Source organism: Peromyscus maniculatus, chromosome 14, assembly GCF_049852395.1.
Source record: "Peromyscus maniculatus bairdii isolate BWxNUB_F1_BW_parent chromosome 14, HU_Pman_BW_mat_3.1, whole genome shotgun sequence".
In the NCBI taxonomy this organism is placed as follows: Eukaryota; Metazoa; Chordata; class Mammalia; order Rodentia; family Cricetidae; genus Peromyscus; species Peromyscus maniculatus.
In genome coordinates this window covers 77743767-77758014 of record NC_134865.1, presented here as the reverse complement: position 1 = coordinate 77758014, position 14248 = coordinate 77743767, and the positions used below count along the sequence as shown (strand labels likewise).

At 42.8% G+C, this 14248-nt stretch overlaps 1 protein-coding gene across 8 annotated transcripts in view; it reads right to left on the bottom strand.

The window, feature by feature from the left end:
* Window positions 1-14248, bottom strand: part of Vrk1 (VRK serine/threonine kinase 1) — a 79175-nt gene that overhangs the window by 47863 nt on the left and 17064 nt on the right. The gene's annotated exons all lie outside the window — the stretch shown is intronic.

Genomic DNA, 14248 nt, shown 5'->3' with positions numbered 1-14248 from the left:
TACAGAGCAAGATCCAGGAAAGGCTACACAGGGAAACCGTGTCTCGAAAAACCAAAAAAAAAAAAAAAAAGGAAAAAAAGAAGATTCTACAGTTCCCTAAAAACAGCAGAAGACATAAAGCAGAGAGAAGGGTGCAAATGAAACAGCCTGGCCTACAACACTTAGAAAGCTATTTCAAATAGAAGTCTGTTAAGATGTGACATTCTGAACTCAGATATACTAAACACATTATATTAAAAGATTTGTTTTCTTGAGACTGGAGAGGTGGCTCAGTGGTTAAGAGCACTGGCTGCTCTTCAGAGTCCCCAGGTTCAATTACCAGCACCTACATGGTGACTCACAACTATCTGTAACTCTAGTTCCAGGGGATCTCATGCCCTCTTCTGGCTTCCTCAGGCACCAAGCATGCACATAGTGTAGATATGTGGGCAAAATGCCCATATACATAACATAAAAATATTTTAAAAATTAGTGCTTTATTTTCTTGTTTTTTAGATCATGTATAGAATGAGTGTGGCTGTCTGAAGAGGCCAGGAGTATGGGATCCCTGGAGCTGGATTTACAGGTGGTTATGAGCCACCTGACATGGGTGCTAGAAGCCGAACTCGGGTTCTTTGTAAGAACAGTATGTGCTCTTAACTGCTAGACTATCTCTCTAACCCTAGCCCCCACCCCCAACACACACCCCCACACAGAGTATTAGACTGGACATTTCAGCAAATACCCTCCAATTATCACTACATATGCATGAATTCCATATATGCAAACCGAGCTACTGGGATAGTTAATTTTGGTTATCAACTTGACTACATCTAGAATCAAGTAAAACCAAGTAGCTCAACTGGTCATACTATGAAGGGCTTTTCTCGATTGGGTCATTTGGGTTGGGGAGATCTACTCTAAATCTGAGCCACACCTTCTGGTGGCAGCCCATGTAAAAGGACATGGAAGAAGGAAGCTTTTGCCTCTTTGACTGCTTCCATTAGTATCACTGGCAAGTTCATCTACTCTGTTGCTGAGGCATTCCTTCGCTGGTATTAGAACCTACTTGAGGATTCCAACTTAGATAAAGACCAGCAGCTCTCAAGGACTACCCTGGAACTCCAGCACTAGTCTGGGAGAGACTGTTGAGATATCTAGTCTTCTCTTTCCATCAAGAGACAGCCACTGCTGGACTATTCGAACCATAGCCTGCAAGCCATGCTAATAAATCTCCTTTTAATATACACATTCGTTCTATCAGCCCTGTTCCTTTAGAGGTCCTTTATTAACTGATAGGGAAATCTTTTTTTTTTCAATTGAGTTTTTAAAGCTTTTATTACAGTGTGTATGGTGTGTGCATGTCCATGCCCAGACCACAGCATGTGTGTAGACATCAAAAAACAACTTTTGTTTTCAGATAGGATCTTCTATGTAGCTTAGGCTGGCCTTGAAGTCATCATATAGCCAAGGCTAGCCTTGAACTCCTTATAATCATAACTCTCCAGTTTACACCTGTCAGAATAGCTATGATCAAAAACACTAATGACAGTCAATGTTGGAGAGGATGCAGAGCAAAGGGAACACTCCTCCACTGCTGGTGGGAATGCAAACTTGTACAACCACAGTGGAAATCAGTATGGCGGTTTCTCAGAAAATTGGGAATCTATCTACCTCAAGACCCAGCCATACCACTCTTGGGCATATACCCAAGGAACGCTGATTCATACCACAAAGATACATGCTCAGCTATGTTCATAGCAGCACTATTTGTAATAGCCAGAACCTGGGGAAATCTTTAAATCTAACTTTTCCCTAAAAAACACTTTGTGCATGTTCCCAATTTCAAACTTCTCTGAGGTGAAAATCACCTTCAAAGCAATGGAACTTGGGGCTGGCACTTCCTCAGATCAGTTCTCTCAAGGTGCTTTTAATTTGTGCTGAAATCTTGCCCAGTAGAATCTTGGTGACAGCCATGGCAACCAGGACTCCAAACATTGAGGAAAGATTAACTTCTGCACCTCAGTGGCAACTCCACTAGAAGAATGAACTCGAACACACAGCAGTCCCCAGCACTAACAAAATTTCTTCCAAACTTCATCCAGCTTGATGAAATCACAGCAGTTCCTATTTGATTATTTCCTTAGAGTTGTCAGAACAGTTTTAAATGACTTTAAAACACGTCTTTCTATAACTCAAGTGTCTGAACAAATGGTTTTCTCTAGAATTCTTTTCCATGTGCAATAAAATACCATACTGCAAATTAAATCTGCCTCAGCATTATTTCATATAAATTTGTGGTAAATAAAGTGGTGTGTGTGTGTGTGTGTGTGTGTGTGTGTGTGTGTGTGTGTGTGTGTGTGTGTTTCTCCAAATAAAACCCTTGGCTGTTATTTTGAGTTTTACTCTTGGGGCCAGCTATTTGGATCTTACTGTAATAATTAAGATCAGGAATGTCACTCCTAAAATTAGTTCTAGGGAGCATCCCTGTATCCCTCCCCTTCACACCCCCAAAGCATACAGGAAAGCACTAGGACAAAACTCAGAACCCTAGGATAGCATCCACAGTAAAACTGCGAAATAGTTTCCTGTCTCCAGAACACAATGTAAGTGGATACCGACAAGACTGGTACATACAAAACTTCAGAGCAGTGTATACTGTGTAGACACCAGGCTCAAGAAGAAGTTGCAGCCTAGATCAAAGTGAGCTTCACAACAAGACTGGGTTTGTGAAAACACAAACGGGGGTGGCAATGAGATGGACACAACACACACACACACACACACACACACACACACACACACACACACACCTTCAGAAAAACATTTCCTTACCCCAACCCACCCCCAAAAAACCAGCTATGGCTATTTCAAAATAAAATAGACGTGCCAGCTGGGTGTGGTGGTTCTGTTAAACCACAAATACCATGTATAAATGTGGAATGGCACACAGGACAACAAGAATCTCTCTCGCTAATTCTTCCACAGATTATCCATGTTATCCATGGTCAAACAAGGTCCAAAAATTCTAAATGCGATATTCCAGAAACAATTCACAAAGTCTAATACTGTGTGCCGTTCTGAGTACTGGATGCAGCCAGAGCCATCACTGCCCAGCCCTTTGTGTGGGCATCCCTTTGCCTAGTGCATCCCCACTATATAAGCTGCCCTTCCGTAGTTATAGGAGCCATCTCAGTTTCCAAAGTGACTGTGCTATCAGTGATTGGGTTTAAATGGCACAGTCTAGAGCTCTCCACTACCTCCCAACGCTCGGTCATTCACCTCATTTATCTCATTAAGGAGGCAACGTTCCCATCTCACAAGAACAGTGAGTACAGGACACAAATGTCTGGAGATATGGAAACCACAGGCACCTCACTTATCGGACACTCTGCTGACTGCTTGGATCTTCGTTACTGATACTCTTACTCCACTCACCTTATAAACTAAAGTAGGGTCCATATTATATGCACTGCTCAGCAGTGTGTATAGGCACCATACCAGCCATGGTTTCCAGATCCACTGGGATCTTGGAATGACTCCCCTGGTTTAACAGAGGACTGCTCTAATTAGGTAACATCTTTAATCTATTATTCCTTTGTTCCTTAAATTCACAAATGTGAAAGGGAGGAAGAAGTGAGAGGTACACTCTAAAATGCTGTACTTGAACTAGACACAGGTGTCTGATGCCTAGTGACAAGAGTCAAAAGCAAAAGGATCAAGAGTTCAGAGCCTGCCTAGGCTACAAAGATGGATCCTGTCTAAAAAACCTAACTGTATGTGAAAGTACCTCTTATGGAAAGCATACACATACGTACACAAGCCTTCATAATTAGCAGCCCCGCTCACAAAAAAAGTGTAAAAACAATAACCACTCTAGTAATTTAATACATGCATTCCCTAGCATATGAACTATACTCTTGAAATATTATTTCCACTAAAAGAATCCAGCCTCAGGCTAAGAGCTCACCCAGTAACATACTTGCCACAAAAGCATGAGGACCTAAATTGAAACCCCGGATGCAGTGGAAAGGCTGGCTGCTGTGGCATACACTGCTAATCCCCACACAGAGGAGGCAGACAAGGGGAGCCCTTGGGCTCACAGCCAGCTAACCTAGCCTAATCCCAGTGAGAGACCCTGCCTCAAAGAAGAAGGGGCATGGCTCCTGAGAAATAACACCCGACAAGGACCTCTGACCTCACACACGAGCCCACAAAGCCTCTTCCTGCCATCACAAATGTCCCTTTCCTAGCACGTACTTCAGGAAGCACAACCACCTTTGGTGAGCACTACTGTGCAGCTCTGTCTGAGATCCAGACCCTTCACCATGCTTCCATGCCCTCTTTGACCAACATCACTGCACTGGTAACCAACCCCTCTTCATTTTGTTTTGTTTGTTTGTTTGTTTTGTTTCTGTTTTTCGAGACACGGTTTTTCTGTGTAGCTTTGGTGCCTGTCCTAGAACTCACTCTGTAGCCCAGGCTGGCCTCGAACTCACAGAAATCCGCCTGCCTCTGCCTCCTGAGTGCTGGGACTAAAGGCGTGCGCCACTGCCACCCGGCCCCCTCTTATTTCCTAGTTTAGAGTAACAGGAAAGTCTCCTAGTTCCCGAGAACAGGGAAACTGGGTGTGTCAATCTACTGTTGCTTTGCAGGCAATTTCTGAAAAGGACAATTTCTTAAACCAGGAACCCATGCTCACAAAAATAAGATAACCAAGTCCTTGTCTTAGTTAGTTCTCTGAAGAACTGTGGACACAATTTCAATTAACCAACTCCATAATAAGTACATTAGAGGCATCTTCTAATAATGAAACCAACCCCAGCACTGAGGTTTCTACTAAAGAACTGTGGACACAATTTCAATTAACCAATTCCATAAGTACATTAGAGGTATCTTCTAATAATGAAACCAACCTCTTACAGCACTGTATCTACAAAGGAATACACAGAAAAGCCAACTTGTAACTTGTAAGTTTCAGTCTGTGTAATTCCAGTTCACTCAGCTCAGGCCTACTGTAATAACAGCCTCTGCAACTGAGGGAAGAAGCTGGTTCATCATCACATGATTGTTACATAATCTGATCATTTCTTTTCCCTTTGATTCTAAATGAAATGCAGATGTAACTGAAAAGCACATCAAGATGCAAATCCACACTGCCCTTTACTGAAATCACCCACTGTTACATTCTATATTAGCATATTCACCAAAATTTAATTGTAAACAGAGTGATTATAGTACTAAAGTTATTAAATACACAAAGCAAGCTTGGAACCATACATATTCAAAGAGAGTTTCAGCGGCAGATCAACTTTTATTTCTGAAACAATACCCTAATTAATAGTCAGTTCTGATGATAAAATGGTCCTCAGTTTTTCAGATAACAGTCCAAAAAAGTTCCCTATGAATATTAAAATAAAGTTTTGTGAATAGATCTAAAATCTCAATGGCTATATTTATCACAATACGATACTGTATTTAGATAACTGGCATTTTTTCAAGTCCTGGACTCAAATTTGGTGGGGTTTTTTTTTTATTTATTTTATTTTTTTGTTTTTGTTTTTTGTTTTTAAGCTGAAAAGCGGGTAAAAAGCTTGAATGAATCTTACACAATGACACTTACACTCACTAAACTCTACAAATTCACAGCCACACTGGGAAATCACAGGACAGTGTGATGTTCACTACATACTGGATGACTACTTGTAATTTTCCCTAAAATAGGTTATGTATAAGCTCCTTTAGGGGGTTACAGATTCTCATGACATTCTCTTTAAAGCCATAAACTTCTCTGATGTGTTTCATACTGTACAGAAGCACATTTGATTCAGGAGAACTTAGCTTCCACTATCCTGGTACCAGTATCTCTGCACTAGCCCTTCTCCCACATACTTCTGTACACATTTAGTAAAACCGTTCCCTTTTCGGAAGGGGTTAGGGAAATAGAAACTGTGCCTCTCACGGCACCTGGTAAATCTAAATCCTCCCTGTATATAAGCTCCCCGGATGCAGAAACTGTCTTCTCTACAGTACACTGCACCCTGCAGGAACTAAACAAATTTCTACAGATAGCAAAAGTTCCAGTTGTTTTCCACAGCAAGTACCTGATGTCCAGCTTTCAGCTCACTGCACACAGCTCACTTGCAGTGGGTACCAGCAAGCCTTTCAAAGGCTCAGCAAGAGCTCTCTAAAATGATTATGTCAAACCTTCGTTGTTCCTCAGAAATCCCAATCCCTTCCTAAACTGTAATTCTCAGCAAATGATGCAATAGCCTAGTTTACAAAGAGAACACAAGTTTCCAGAAGAATTCCCTTATCTTTCTAAGACTCAAGCATACAAACTACTTAACTCACCTCACAGCCAACTTCCTGTCCAGACCTGGCCTCCTCTCCTGTCACAACGGATGAAGCCCTTCCATTCCCTTCAGCTGCCCTTCCTCCCTGTAACCTTCTCAACACGCATGCTATCAGATTCTTCCATAGGAGCTTTCACTGAACAGATGTGTGAGATGACCAGAGCTGGAGAGAGGCAGTGGGGAGAAGGTGGGCTGTGTTCACAGGGGGCCTGGCAGCAGCGCTCTGAGCTTAGGAAGAGCATGTCATGAGAGACGATGGAAAGGCACATTTGGATCTTGGGATGTGGAGGTTAATGACGAACTTAGCAAAAGTGGGACAGTTCTCTGAATACCTGGGTCAGAAAGAACCTTCTCACTGGCCTAGTTCTTAGTACACCTTTCAATGTTCTGTTGTCTTTTTGCTAATTTGTATGAATTCCTTTTCAATATATATTCCATCTATAAAATGAATACAAACAATCTTGAACCCAAAGTCATAAATGCTCCATAGTGCCACTGTCACAAGTCACACTGAGGTGGGAATGAGTTCACAAGGGATCAAAGTCCACTCCTAAAAAGCAGAAGGCAGGACGAGGCCCTGCCTCCTTTAACGAAGTCAGCATCACTACAATGAGGAACTTTTGACAGTGCACACCATCTGAAGTGAAAATGGAGACCGCTGCTGCTGCTGCCGTCCTGGCCCTTGTCTGCGAGGTCTTAGGTCACCGCTGTCTTTGCTGCAGCACTCAGAGCACACTGTGCCAGGAAACAAACATCGTTCTAAAACCAAGTGCCGGGCTTGCTAATCTGCGTTCACTGCTGTTCTATACATGGAAGCCAGGAACTGGAAACCGCCTAGGTGTGTCAGTGGATGAATGGATAAAGGAAATGTGCTACAATTACACAGTGGAATCTTACTCAGCTGTTAAAAAAAGACAAAAACGTGAAATTCACAGGTAAATGGACGGAGCTAGAAAAAAATCATCCTGAGTGAGGTAACCCAGACCCCGAAAGGCAAACATGGTATGTGTTAGCATATATGTGAATGTTAGCTTTTAAGTGTTTGAAAAGCAAATAACCACAGAAGTTAGATATAGAGTAAGGGATGGGGGGGGGGGCGGTCCTCCCAAGGAAGGAGAAATAGATCGTGGAGGGATGGATAGGTAAGGAGGGACTGAAATAGGAGGATTAAACAGAAAGGGGAAGAGAAGAGGGAAAGGAAGGGAGGGAATATGGGGAGGGACAGCTACACCAAGGGCCATTTGAGGGGTCATAGGGAAACCCACCACAGTAGATGCTTCTTCAAATACATACATACATTGAAGAAATTCAAATGGATTCACTACATAACCAGGGAGAGAAAGCTTCAATTAGACATCTCTCACCACCAAGTGAAACCTCCAATGGCAGGAATGGGTTACACCTAATTGAGCTGCTGGCCAAAGGGGCCCCATGGAAACCCTCAAACAACCCAAGCTATTGCCAAAGCAACTGTTGCTCTCCACAAACTGATGGTAAGGCCCTATAGTTGAAGACAAAACCTACACAACTCATCAAACATGGAGAAGTCAAGCTGGTACCTACCTAGAGCCATCACCCTACTGGAAGGTACTCTGCAAGATACCAGAGGAGAAATGTAAACACCAACCCAGCTACAACCCTTTGATCTCGGTGTCTGCCTGCATAATAAGCTGCTGTGAGAGCGGCAGAAGCTGTGGGCGTAACCAACCACTACCTGATTAGATTTCAGGCCCACTCCACAAAAAGAAACCCATGTCTGACACTGCTCAGGTGGCCAAGAACCTGAGACTCGATAAGCCATGGACGTAGGGGGAACCAAATGCTACTGCTGTGCTAAAGGAACACGGCAATAAAATGATTCCTAACATTCTGCTTTACTCATACATCAGTGTCCTGCTCAGCCATCGTCACAGAAGCTTCCTCGTACAGTAGATGGGAACAAATACAGAGACCCGCACCTGGACAATGGGCAGAGAGTGAGAGACCTCAGAACACTCAGTTCTAAGTGTCTTCATCAAATCCCTCCCCTCAGGGAAGGCTACTTTGTGAAAGATGAGGGAAAAAGATTGTAAAAGCAGGGATGGAGGACACCAAGGAAACAAAGCCTTCCAGACACAACAGGACTGACACACATCTGAATGCACAGAGACTGAGGCAGCATGCACAGGCCTGCACAGGTCTACGCCAAATGGGGTTCCAGTGAGGAGAGGGGGAGAGGACACAAGGCCTCATCCCTAACCCAGAAACTATTTCCAACATACAACCACTCACAAAGGAAAACTTAGTGTTCTCCAAGTCTCTCTGGATATACAAACCACACTTAAGGGCAGGCCAACACAAAAAACTAATTCAGTGGTATTTTTGGAGGGGCTTTGTCTCATAATGCTTTGCCTGGGCATTTATTTATCTCACAGGTCTTTTGCTTATATATTATAGTTTCTGATTTTGTGTTTGTATGGGATTTCTGTGTGTATGAGTGTGGGTCTCTGCATCTGCATGTGTTTCTTGTGCTGTTAGCTTGTCTTTTTCTCCCCCCCCCCCCCCTGTTTTGTCCTATTCCTATTCTGATGTGTTTGCTTTAGTTGTCTGTTTCTAATGACAGGGAGGAGAATGAATGAATTTAGGTGGGTGAGCAGGTGGGAAAAGTTGGGGGAGGGGAACCATCAGACTATATTGCTGAGGATGAAGCTTAATGGATAGAGCACCAGCCCAGGAAATCAGAAGCCCTGGGTTGATTCCCAGCACAACCTAAAATGAGATGGTGAGACACAGAGGCCTGTAATGTAATCCCAGCCACCTCAGAGGTGAGCGGTGGATTTCAAGTTCATCCTTGGCCTCAGCCAGCTCCAGGCCCATCTAGGCTACATTAAACCTTGCCTCAAAACCATAAGAGAAAACTCAGATGCCTTCTCCTGAGCTGGAGAGACGGCTCGGTGGGCAAAGGCAGTTGATGGCCACACGAGTCCAGCAGCCTGAGTTTAATCTCTGGTACCCACATAAAGATAGAGAACTAACTCCACTAAGTCATCCTCTGACTTCAGTATGCATGCTAAGGCATGTGTACCGACATGTATACATCGTGCATGTATAGACATACACACTCTAACAATAGTAAAATTTAAAATAAATATTAAAATATTTAAATTAAAATGCCATCTATCCAAGGGTAGTAAGAACAAAGGCAGGAACCAATACCAGCAAGTAAGTAGGGAGAGAATGGAATTTAAAACATGGTCTGCTGGGTGCACAAGAAAGTGACATTTAAGCAAAGAAATGAAGTGAGGGCCAATGAGCCACACAGATGCTGCAGAGACAATATCCCACACTGAGGCAGAAGCACGTGCCAAGGTATGAAGTGGGCGATGTCCAGTTTGTGCTTGCAACCAGTGGCGCCGTGGCTGGGAAAGAACTGGCCAGGAGAGAGGTTGAGGGCAGGCACAAAGGGGCAAGCAAGTCTCACATTTGGGCTACGGGAAGAACTTTATCTGAGTGATATGGGATTAGAAGGTCTTGAACTGACATGATTTGCTAGCCTGCATATCAACAGGATCAGTCAGCTGCAGCACTGAAAGCAGCCTGTGAGGGGGCAAGGCAGGAACAGCTACCAGTTGCTACAAGGGCCTTGCTAATGGAATAATCAATGAGCACATTCATCTTTATTGAATAATGAGAATGTCAATTCAAAAAAGTAATCGCACCAACTCTTAGCAGCTACACAGGAGTACAGAATAACTTGATTTTTTTAACAAAATAAGTTGAGTTTTTTTGTTTGTATTTTGTTTTAACTCTATACAAGCTACCCTCCCTTTAAAAGACAAGTCTGCAGCACCAAGTAGGAGCAGGGCATGCCCATCCCCTCTTACTCTGGGTGTCTAATCTCTATTAGGAAAGCAAATCGGTTGACTAAGAAACACCAAATGAGCCCACAGATTCCAAAGCATGGGAAACCAAAAGGCCAGAAAGCCAAAACTAATTGGAACACAAGCTCTGGCCTTAGTAAGCTACGAGTGGCTGCATGCAGACATCAGTGAGGAATCACTTCCCAGCTTCAGGGAAGAGTCAAGAGTCTTCCTGGTAAGGAACATTTCTAAACCTTTGACAGACTGTTTATTAAAGACAAAAGGCAGCTGTAGACAGCTGTGAGATCAAATCCTGCCCAGGGCATGGAGGAAAGTGGTGCATCTTCCCATGATGCACGTTCTCAAAGGCTGCACCAGGAGACTGTCTGCAGTGCCTCACTTTGTTCACAAAGCAGTTCATTTGTTGTGCACTGCTCTGGTACCCACAAGTGACTATACCAGAAGGCTTTAAGAAAAGCCCCCTTGGGGCTGGAGAGATGGCTCAGTGGTTATGAGCACTGGCTGCTCTCACAGAGGACCCTGGTTCCATTCCTAGCACCCACATGGCAGCTCACAACTGTCTCTAACTCCAGCTCTAAGGGTTCTGACACCTTCACACAAACATACATGTAGGCAAAACACCAATGCATATAAAATAAAACTAAATAAATAATTTTTGAAAGAATTTAAAAATAAAATAAATTTTTAAAATGTAGTAAAAGCTCCCTCTGTGGCATCTTAGAAATTGGTTTAAAATCTATATAAATCACTAAATGAATGATTCAGTTCAAACCAAAACCATGTTTTTCCACCTCATCATATCCACTGCCCTGACCGGCTCCTCTGCACTCTAAACTTACTGGGGATTAAGTAATTACTTGTTCCAGTACAAACAGTTTCCTGCCAAACTATAATTAAATCAGCAAAGAACTTCTTCACTTCTTCTGCTAAACTTCATCAGGAACAATCTGAAAGCAATATATCTAGATACAACTCTCTCACAATTAAGTAAGCTAATCAGAAGCTGATGGATGCCTCTGAGCAGTGCTCAGGAAGCATGTGATAGTCATCTGCAGAGACCAAGTCCATAGAGCCACATGCCACCAAGAGGGGTACCCATTGTTCCCACAAATGTACAAGTGAGACAAACCTGTAGAATCATCAGTAAAGCTGGGCATGGTGGCCCACACCTTTAATCCCAGCACTCGTGAGGCAGAAACAGAAAAATCTCTGAGTTCGAGGCCAGCCTGGCTTACAGAAAAAGTTCTAGAACAGCCAGAACTACACAGAAAAACCCTGTCTCAAAACCTCCCACCATCCCCCCCAAAAAGAAACTGTCAGTAATAACCAATACTGTCTGACATAAAAACACACAGTTCAGACAAACCCTGGGATCCCCCTGGGGCACCAGACAGTGTTCTGGTTTCAGAGGAGATCCACTATCAAACAAAGTACAGCAAGTACCCATGGCTAGATGGTACCTTTTGTAACATGGACCCATGAGTATCAAACTGAGAATACAGAAGGCAGTCTGGAGCTGACAAGCCAGAACTCCATAGATTTCTTCCTAAAAGCACTAAGCTGAGCAAACGTGATGGGTCTTCACCGACTGTCACACCTACAGTGCTTCACACCTAAGCTGGAAAGAGCGAAGTGACAACTCACACTGCAAGTTCTGGGAAAGGGAGGTGGGTATGTGCAGGAGAAAAAATGTTTTCTAGTCCCATTTTTCACTTGTATTAGAAAATTAACATTTGACTATAAAGATTTTGTAGGGTAAAATATTTAAAACACAGTATATGTACTTCTTCAACTCGTATTTCTTTAGCTCACTTCTAAAAGGGCTGCATTAACAGCAGAACTCTCGTGTAACTGAGAACACACAACATGGAAAATTCAAGCCACTCCTTGCAACCACCTTCCCCTCAGAAGGGAGGGTTCTGCCAGGCCTCTAAACCCACTTCTCCTTCTAACTTGATGTGGGCAGGAGATAATCTACCCGAGGTTCCTACAGGTCTCCCAGAACCAATTCCCCAGCGAGGAGCCCACTGCAGAAACACAACCGTCCACTACACTCTTCTTCCCAGGTCAGAGTGGGACAGAGCAAGCTTGAGATGCTGCCTCTAGGGAGGAGCCCCACTCCTCACCTTAACCCAAGGGAAAATGCTAAAATCTTTCTTTGGGGAAAGCAAATGCTAAAACCCTCTCGACGATTAGCAACTCAAGTACATTACTAATATTTCACAGAGTAGATTTTTAAAAAGAACTTAGACATGCTACACCTTTCCTAAAACCAACTGTAAACTGTCCATGGTTATTCTTCTGGGGAATCCTAGTTAAATCTATCAATATCTTCCCAGAACAGCTACTGAGCATTGGTTCTGATCCATCCTTGGGGCCCAGCTCTAAGGATGATCTCCTCAAATATGCTAGGCAAATGATAACAACTATAGAATGAAAATGTATCAGTAGTGTGCTGTAGTCATTTAAAAAATCACGAAAGAACTTTTCACTCTATGAAAACAGCTTTTTATAAGAAACACACAAAACACTTAAGCCATAAAGAAAAGTGGTAAATTGACAAAATAAAAATGGAAATTCAACCACAGGTTATAAAAAACAAAAAGAGAAGCACCACGAACTCAAAAGACAAATGAAAACTATCTGCAAAACACAACAAAAGGTTTGTTTCGCATTATTCAAAGAACCCTTTAGATTATAAGGAAAACTAGACAAAAGTCAACAGGAAAAGAAAGGAAGTGACAAGGACGGACGATTCACAGAGGCAGCACAGCTGGCTTTAAGAGCAGCTTCTACAGGCATTTCAGAACTGAAGAGCAGAAAGTGACACAGTACCCAGCCACATGATACTCATCCCCTCAACAGCTGCCAATGCGGGGTCTACTCCTCCACCTCCTCCTAAAGCCATCTTAAAGGAAGCTGTAGACATCATAGCCCTTCATAGGGAAACATCCTCCATCTATCATTACTTAACAAAATTAATCATTTCTCAATCACATCTAAGGGCCCCAGCCTCCCCACTGTCTCCAAATGAATCTTTTTACATGGTGACTCTGCTATTCAGGACCCAAAAGCTAATCCTGATCTGAGTGCCACCTCCCTATGCCTTCCTTCACCCTCTGTTGTCTGTTCTGTAAAAAGCCATGAATTTGAATTTGTTGAATGTGGCCCTATAATGTTCCTGTAGTTTTCTGTTTTGGCTGCTGGGCTTAAATTATGCTTCTTCTGGTACTGTCATTCACTGCCAAAGGCTGCCATGAACACACTGCAGTTAAAGTAAGTTACTGCTCTTGCAGGGAGAGGCACAGTGAGCACAGACAGAAGTTACTAGAGTCTCAGTACTCAGCATTGGTTTGGTAACTGGGGACAGAAGATTCTCTGCACTGGCTGCTGTCAGCGGAAATGGATCAGCTTCACCACTCTGGATCTGCAGTGTGCAAAGCGGTAGCCACGCCCTTGGCTGGGGATTCAGTAGGCAGTAGTAACCATGGTTTTGTCTCCCTGTAAGTGCAAGCAAGCTCCAGAAGTTCAGGAATGTCCTTTCCTTTTTACCATGTTCAATCTGTAGCCTGCGATTCACATGCACCTAGGGTAGCTATGAATGTGACCCAAAACACAATCACAAACTTCCTTAAAACATAAGATTTATTTGCAACTTCTTTTGTACCTCAACTGAGTGGTTCTCCAGCATGAACTCTGTTGTTAAAAGGAAAATGCAAACTCCCTGTATCATGTCAGAAGAAAAGAGCCATCTTCTGCTATGGGACAGGAGAAAAACCAAATTAATTAAGGGACTATTCTATTACTAATCTCAACTCTTTGATTCTATTCTGATTCTTTAAACTTTTCTTAAAGTATAAATTTTATATCAAAATTTACAAGATTAATATATATAGATATATATATATACATTTTAAACTTTGTTAAGATATGAATGGTCATATAGAGTACTAATTCTAGAAAGAAAAAAGGCTTCAATTAGCTGCATATATATGTGTGTTCAAGTCTCTTATCAGTTTTCTGCAGGAAATCACGGCCAGGCCTAACATCAAC